Source organism: Loxodonta africana, chromosome 15, assembly GCF_030014295.1.
Source record: "Loxodonta africana isolate mLoxAfr1 chromosome 15, mLoxAfr1.hap2, whole genome shotgun sequence".
Taxonomy (NCBI): Eukaryota; Metazoa; Chordata; class Mammalia; order Proboscidea; family Elephantidae; genus Loxodonta; species Loxodonta africana.
The window spans coordinates 65594011-65603023 of record NC_087356.1 but is presented as its reverse complement, the minus strand read 5'-3'; positions in this window follow the sequence as shown (position 1 = coordinate 65603023).

Below are 9013 nucleotides of genomic sequence, written 5' to 3'. Positions count from 1 at the left end.
TTTCTGATTGACTTATTGCACTCAGCCCTCCAGATTCATCCATGTTGTGAGATGCTTCACAGGTTCATTATTGTTATTTATCGTTGCATAATGTTCCATTGTGTGTATACCATGGTTTGTTTATCCATTCATCTGTTGATGAGCACCCAGGTTATTTCCACCGTATTGTATTGCTATTGTGAAAAATGCGGCAATGAACATGGGTGTGCACGTGTGTCTATTCATGAAACAGCTTTTATTTCTCTAGGGTATATTCCTAGAAGTGGGATTGCTGGATCATATGGTATTTCTATTTCTAGCTTTCTGAGGATGCACCATATCATTTTCCAAAATGCTTGTGCCATTTTGCAGTCCCACCAGCAGTGCTAAGAGTTCCAATCTCCCTGCAGGCTCTCCAACATTTGTTATTTTCTGGCGTTTTTTTTTTTTTTTTTGATTCTTGACAGTAATGCTGGAGTGAGATGGTATCTCATTGTGGTTTAGATTTGCCTTTGTTTAATGCCTAGTAACTGCAACCATTTCTTCATATGTCTGTTAGCCACTTGAATGTCTTCTTTGCTGAAGTATCTGTTTGTTTCCTTTGTACATTTTTAATTGAAATATTTGCCTTTTTATTGTAGAGGTGTCAGATTTTCCTGTAGATTTTAGAAATTAGACTTTTGTTGGATTCGTAATAGCCATTTTTTTTTCCTATCTGTAGGTTCTCTTTTTACTCTTTTGGTGAAGTCTTTTGATGGCATAAGTGTTTAGTTTTTAGAAGATCCCAGTTATCTAGCTTATCTTCTGGAGTTTGTATGTTGTCAGTTATGGTTTGTATCCCGTTAATGTCGTGTCATAGGATCTCTAGTGTTGATTGTTTTTTCTTCTATGATCTTTATAGTTTTTGATTTTATATTTAGGTCTTTGATCCATTGGGAATTAGTTTTTGTGTATGGTGTGAGGTATGGGCTCTGTTTCACTTTTTTTTTTTTTTTTTGCAGATGGACATCCAATTTTGCCAGCACTATTTGTTAAAAAGACTGTCTTTCCCCATTTGATGGACTTTGGACCCTTGTGTCCATAGGTGGGTGGATTTACATCTGGGTTCTCGATTCTGTTCCATTGTTCGACGTATCTGTTGTACCAGTACCAGGCTGTTTTGACTACTATAGCTGTATACTAGGTTCTGAGATCCGGTAGGGCGAGTCCTTTTACTTTCTTCTTCTTCAATAATGATCTACTTATACGCGACCTCTGGCCTTTTTGTATAAAGTTAATGATTGTTTTTTTCATCTCTTTAAAGAATGTTGTTGTATTTGGATCAGGATTGCATTACATTTGTAGATTACTTTGGGTAGAATTGTCATTTTCAGAATGTTGAGTCTACCTATCCAGAGCCCGGTATGTTTTTCCTTTTTTGTAGATCTCTTTTGGTTTCTTGCAGTAGTGTTTTCTAGTTTCCTTTCTATATGTCTTTTACATCCCTGGTTAGATTTATTCCTAAGTATTTTATTTTTTAGGGGCTGTTATAAATGGTATTGTTTTCCTGATTTCCTTTTCATCAGTCTCTTTAATGGTGTATAGGAATCCAACTGATTTTTGTATATTTGTCTTGTATCATGCTAATCTGCTGAATCTTTCTATTAGTTCCAGTAGTTTTCTTGTAGAGTCTTTTGGGTTTTCTATATATAGTATATATCATCTGAAAATAGGGACAGGTGTATTTCTTCATTATCAATTTGGATGCCCTTTATTTCTTTTTCTTGCCTTATTGCTCTAGCTAAGACTTCCAACACAACGTTAAATATGAGTGATGATAAAGGACATCCTTGTCTTCTTCCTGTTCTCAGGGGGAATGTTTTCAGCCTCTCTCCCTTAAGAATGATGTTGGCTGTCTGTTTTGTACCGGTGCCCTTTATTATGTTGAGAAATTTCCCTTTATACCTATTTCGTTGAGAGTTTTATCAGAAATGGTGTTGGAATTTGTTGAATGCCTTTTTTGTGTCCATTGAGGTGATCTTGTGACTGTGTGGTGTATCACGTTGATTAACTTTCTAATATTGAACCATCCTTGCATGCCTGGTATGAATTCTACTTGGTCATGGAGTATTATTTTTTAGATATGATGCTGAATTCTATTAGAATTTTGTGGAGAATTTTTGCATCTATGTTCATGAGAGATATTGGTCTGCAATTTTCTTTTTTTGTGGTGTCTTTGGCTGGTTTTGGTATCAGGGTTTTGCTGGCTTCATCAGATGAATTTGGAAGTATCCTTCCTTTTCTCTGTTCTGAAATAATTTGAGTAGTATTGGTGTAAGTTCTCTGAATGTTTGGTAGAATTCTTCAGTGAAGCCATCTGGGCCAGGGCTTTGTTTGTATGTAGTTTTTTTTTTTTAACCTTTTTGATCTCTTCTGTTGATATGGGTCTGTTCAGATTTTCAACATAGATTTGTGATAGTTTGGGTAAACAGTGTGTTTCTAGAAATTTGTCCATTTACTCTAGATTTTCAAATTTGTTGGACTATGGTTTTTCATAATACTCTGTTAAAATTCTTTTAATTTCATTTGGGTCTGTTGTAATGTCCTCCGTTTCATTTCTTATTTGGGTTATTTGCATCCTCTCCTGTTTTTCTTTTGTCAGTTTGGCCAGTGGTTTGTTGATTTTGTTGTTCCTTTTGAAGAGCCAACTTTTAGTTTTGTTGATTCTTTCTATTGTTTTTCCATTCTCTATTTCATTTATTTCTGCTCTGATCTTTATTATTTCCTTACTTCTGGCTTCTTTGGCTGTCCTCTATTTGTTCAAGTTGTGTAGCTAATGCTTTGATTTTCTCCTTTTCTTCTTTTTTGTGATGTGTGCTCCTATTGCTATAAATTGACCTCTGATCACTGCCAAAGGTTTTGGTATGATGTGTTATCATTCTCATTTAATTCTACAATTTTTTATTCCATCTTTGACTTGTTCTACTACCCATTGGTTTTTAAGCACCTTGTTATTTAGTTTCCATGCAATGCATTTCTTTTACTTGATCTTCACATTGTTAATTTCTACTTTGATGAAATTGCAATCTGAGAAGATACTTTGTATTATCTCAATGTTTTAGATTTTGTTGAGGGTTGTTCTGTGGCCTACTATGTTGTCTATTCTGAAGAATGTTCCATGTATGTTGGAAAAGAGTGTGTACTTTGCAGCTGATGGGTGGGCTGTTCTGTATATGTCTATGAGTTCAAGTTGGCTGACTGCAGCCTTTAGATCTTCTGTATCTTTGAGTGTCTTTCTAGATGTTCTGTTCTTTACCAAGATTGGTGTGTTGAAGTCTTCTGCTATTATAGTGGAACTGCTAATTTCTCTTTTCAATGATATTCGTTTGTTTTATGTATTTTGAAGCCCAGTCATTGAGTGTGTAGACATTTATTATGATTATGTTTTCATGATGGATTGTCCCTTTAATCATTATATAGGGCCCTTATTTGCCTTCTGTGGTAGGTTTTGTTTTAAAGTCTATTTTATCTGAGATTAGTATTGTACTCCCACTCTTTTTTGGTGGCTCTTTGCTTGGTATATATTTTTTTCCAAGCTTCATTTGTAATACATTTATGTGTTTGTTTCTATGGCATCTCTCTTGTGGACAGTATACAGATGGATGCTGGTTTATTTATTTATTTTTAATCCATTCTGTCACTCTCCATCTCTTTATGGGTGAATTTAGGCCATTTGGAAAACCGGATGGCATAGCGGTAAAGAGCTATGGCTGCTAATGAAAAGGTTAGCAGTTCAAAACCACCAGGTGGTCCTTAGAAACCCCAAGAGGCAGTTCTATTCTGTCCTATAAGGTCGCTGTGAGTCCGAATCGACTTGACAGCAAAGAGTGTGGTTTGTTTTTAGGCCATTTATGTTCAGTGTAATAATTGATGGGTGTGAGTTTATTGTTGTCAGTTTGTAGTACTTTCTCTGTGGTGCTGAAGATTTCTTTATTCCTCTTACACTCCTGCACTAAATTCCTTTTCTTTGCGTTTTTTTATTATTATTTTTATTGTGCTTTAAGTGAAAGTTTACAAATCAAGTCAGTCTCTCACAAAAAACTTATATACACCTTGCTACATACTCCCAATTGCTCTCCCCCAATGAGACAGCCTGCTCCCTCCCTCCACTCTCTCTTTTCGTGTCCATTTCGCCAGTTCCTAACCCTCTCTGCTCTCTCATCTCCCCTCCAGGCAGGAGATGCCAACATAGTCTTAAGTGTCCACCTGACCCAAGAAGCTCACTCCTCACCAGCATCCCTCTCCAACCCATTGTCCAGTCCGATCCATGTCCAAAGAGTTAGCTTTGGGAATGGTTCCTGTACTGGGCCAACAGAAGGTCTGGGGGCCATGACCACCAGGGTCCTTCTAGTCTCAGCCAGACCATTAAGTCTGGTCTTTTTACAAGAATTTGGGGTCTGCATTCCACTGTTGTCCTGCTCCCTCAGGGCTTCTCTGTTGTGTTCCCTGTCAGGGCAGTCATCGGTTGTAGCCGGGCAACATCTAGTTCTTCTGGTTTCAGGCTGATGGAGTCTCTGGTTTATGTGGCCGTTTCTGTCTCTTGGGATCGTAATTACCTTGTGTCCTTGGTGTTCTTCATTCTCCTTTGATCCAGGTGGCTTGAGATCAATTGATGCATCTTAGATGGCTGCTTGCTAGCGTTTAAGACCCCAGACACCACTCTCCAAAGTGGGATGTAGAATGTTTTCTTAATAGATCGCTCTGCCCAGTATTTTAGTCTTGGTTTGATACCTGATATTATTGATTTTCTAACCAAAGAACTCCCTTAAGTATTTCTCGTAGTTTTGGTTTGGTTTTTAAGAATTCCCTAAACTCCTACTTATTTGGAAATATCCTAATTTCACCTTCATATTTGAGAGACAGTTTTGCTGGATATAAGATTCTTGGCTGGCAATGTTTTTCCTTCAGTTTTTTAGATAAGTCATCCCATTGCCTTCTTGCCTACATGGTTTCTGCCAAGTAGTCCGAGCTTATTCTTAATGTTCTCCTTTTTAGGTAACTTTTCCTTTATCCCTAGCTGCTCTTAAAATTCTGTCTTTATCTTTGGTTTTGGCAAGTTTGATTATAATATGTCTTGGTGACTTTCTTTAAAATCTACCTTATGTGGAATTCAATGAGCACCTTGGATAGATATTTTCTCATCTTTCGCGATATCAGGGAAGTTTTCTGTCAACAAGTCTTCAACAATTCTCTCTGTACTTTCTGTTATCCCTCTCTGTTCTGGTACTCCAATCATTCGTAGGTTATTTCTCTTGATAGACTCCCACAAGATTCTTAAGGTTTCTTCAATTTTTCAAATTGTTTTATCTGATTTTTCTTCAAATATATTAGTGCCAAGTGCTTTATCTCCAAGTTCAGGAATTCTGCCTTCCACTTGCTCAATTCTGCTCCTCTGACCTCTATTGAGTTTTCTACTTCTGCAATTTTATTGTTAATCTTCTGAATTTCTGATTGCTATCTGTCTGTGGATTTTCCCAGCTTATTAAATTTTTCATTATGTTCCTGAATAACCGTTTCAATTTCTTCAATTGCTTGATCTGTGTGTTCCTGGGCTTGTTCTGTGTATTGCCTCATTTCCTTCCTGATGTCTTGAATGGTTCTGTATATTAATCTTTTGTATTCTGCTTCTGGTAATTCCAGGAAGGCACTTTCATCTAGAAGATTCCTTGATTCCTTGTTTTTAGAGCTTGTTGAGGCGATCATGGCCTGTTTCTTTATGTGACTTGATATTGACTGTTGTCTCTGAGCCATCTATAAGTTATTGTATTAGTTTATTTTGTTTGCTTATGGTGTTGTAGCTTCCTGCTTTGTTTTGTTTTGATATGCCCAAATGGGTTGCTTGAGTGAGCTAGCTTGTTTTCACCTTTGGCACTTTGATGTCCTGTTCCCAGATGGCTGGAGCTCTTATCAGGTATATCAGTCTAGGAGTCCATTCACTTTTCTTCTATGAATTCAGCTCAAGAGTCCAGGTAGCTGATCAACAAGTGTGTGGTACAGGCTCTGTCCTACAGACTTTAGAGGGGCAGGGGTGATTTGCGTAGGTACCAGTATCTGGTTGTAGCAGGGGGACACACTCTGAAAAAGGCTGGGGGCTGAGAATCATCTCCCATATGTCTCTGAGCAAAGTGTGTCTCTGTTCCCTAGAGCATACAAATGGGTGGGTTCTGCAGATGGGTCACGGGCACACAATAGTTTTGGTTGTAATGACTGGGAGGTACCAGTTATCCTTGGACCCCTGTTGCAGGTGACTGGGTGACCTGAGTGGGGTCACCAGGTCTTAGGCCCCTGAGGTGGGTAGGTGAGGACGCTGTTTAATAGGCAAAGCAACGTCAAACATCAAACACCCACCTCTCGGCCGCATAGCTGAAGTGGTTGGAGCCTGCCAACAAGGGCCTATTCTCCTGAAATAGGCCCATACAGGTCCATGCAAGGGGAAAGGTACTCAAAGTCCACAGATCATTTATGGCTGGATTGGAGCTGCTTCTGTCCTGAGCTCACCTGGTTAGTGGAGCGGGCAAATGATCTTTTCCCTCAATTGAAATTTATTCCTTCTCCAAGGCCGGGAGGATGACTTTAGGCACTCAACAGGGCCTATCTCAGGCCTATGGAAATCACCCCCTGAATCCGGCCTAGGAGCAGGGGGTGGGGAGTCACGGTAAAATATATGCAAGTACTTAGCTTTTGCCAGGAGCGCCGTTCTTCTCTGGTTCCGGAGGTGTGAGTAGGCTGTGTGGCTGGCTGCTTCTCCCTGAGGAAACTGCAGCCAAATGCTAGTACCAGCCTGCTGCTGCCTCTCCCAGGAATGTTGACTGAGGGCTCCCAGCAATTCAGGTCCAGTAAGTCCTCCCCCGCCCTTCAGCTCGTTTTCTACGCTTGCCTTTGATGTTCAGGGTTCCTAGCTTTTCATAAATATACTCATTTCTCTTGTTTTTTCGGGTCTTTGTTGTAAGAGGGCTTTCCAGAAGCATCTGTCTATTCTGCCGTCTTGGCTCCGCTTCTTGTATAGGTCTTTTACATCCTGGATAGATTTATTCCTAAGTATTTTATTTTATCTTCTTGGGGGCTATTGTAGATGGTAGTGATTTGGTGATTTCCTCTTCAACGTTCTCATTGTTGGCGTAGAGGAATCCAACTGACTTTTGTATGTTTATCTTGTATCCTAATACTCTCCTGAAATCTTTGTTTAGTTTCAGTAGTTTTCTTGAGGATTCCTTAGGGTTTTCTGTGTATAAGGTCATATCATTTGCAAAAAGAGATACTTTTACTTCTTCGTTACCGATTTGGATGCCCTTTATTTCTTTTTCTAGCCTAATTGCTCTAGCTAGGACCTCCAGCACAATGTTGAATAAGAGTGGTGATACCGGGCTTCCTTGTCTGTTTCCCGTTCTCAAGGGGAATGCTTTGTCCATTTAGGATGATGCTGGCTGTTGTCTTTGCATAAATGCCCTTTATTATGTTGAGGAATTTCCCTTCTCTTCCTATTTTGCTCAGAGTTTTTATCATGCATGGGTGTTGGACTTTGCCAAATATCTGCTCCCTGCATCAATTGATAAGATCATGTGGTTCTTGGCTTTTGTTTTATTTATGTGATGGATTACATTGATTGTTTTTCTAATGCTAAACTATTCCTGCATACTTGGTATGAATCCCAATTCGTTATGGTGAATTTTTTTTTGATACGTTGTTGAATTCTATTGGCTAGAATTTTGTTGAGGATTTTTGTGTCTAAGTTCATCAGGCATATCAGTCTGTAATTTTCTTTTCTTTTTTTTTTTTTTTTTGTGGTGTCTTTCCTGGTTTTGGTATCAGGGTTATGCTGTCTTCATAGATTGAGTTTGGGAGTATTCCATCATTTTCTACACTCTGAAATACCTTTAGTAGTAGTGGTGTTAAATCCTCTCTGAAATTTTGGTAGAATTCTCCAGAGAAGCTGTCAGGGCCAGGGCGTTTTCTGTTGTTGTTGTTGGGAGTTTTTTAATTACCTTTTCAATCTCTTCTTTTGTTATAGGTTTATTTTGTTGTTCTACCTGTTTGTGTTAATTTAGATAGGTATTGTGTTTCTAGAAATTTGTCCATTCCTTCTAGGTTTTCAGATTTGTCACAGTAGAATTTTTCATAGTATTCTGTTATACCAAAACCAAACCAAACCCATTGCCATCAAGTCATTTCTGACTCATAGCGACGCTATAGGATAGAACCACCCCACGGGGTTTCCAAGGAGCGCCTGGTGGATTTATACTGCCAACCTATTGGTTAGCAGCTGTAGCACTTAACCACTACGCCACAAGAGTTCCTATTATTCTGATTCTTTTCATTTCAGTTGTGTCTGTTGTGATATTGCCCATCTCATTTCTTCTTTGCATTATTTACTTCCTCTCCTGTTTTCTTTTGTCGGTTTGGCTAATGGTTTATTGGTTTTGTTGATCTTGCTAATGCTTTCAATTTTTTTCTGTTCTCTGTTTCATTTAATTCTGCTCTAGATTTTATTATTTGCTTTCTTTTGGTGCCTGAGGGCTTCTTTTGCTGTTCTTTTTCTATTTGTTCGAGTTGTAGGCATAACTCTTTGATTTTGGCCAGTTCTTCTTTTGGATGTGTGCATTTATTGCTATAAATTGAGCTCTGAGCACTGCTTTTGCTGTGTCCAAAATGTTCTGGTAGGAAGTGTTTTCATTCTCATTTGCTTCTATGAATTCCTTTATTCCATCCTTAATTTCTTCTATAAGCCAGTAGTTTTTGAGCAAGATGTTTTTCAGTTTCCATGTGTTTGATTTTTTTTCCTTGCTTTTTCTATTTTTTTTTTTTCTATTATTGATTTCTACTTTTATGGCTTTATGTTCAGAGAAGATGCTTTGTAATATTTCCACGTTTTGAATTCTGTTAAGGCTTGCTTTGTGTCCTACCACGTGGTCCTTTTTGGAGAATGTTCCATGTGTGTTGGAAAAGAAAGTATACTTGGCTACAGTTGGGTGGAGTGTTCTGTATATATCTATGACGT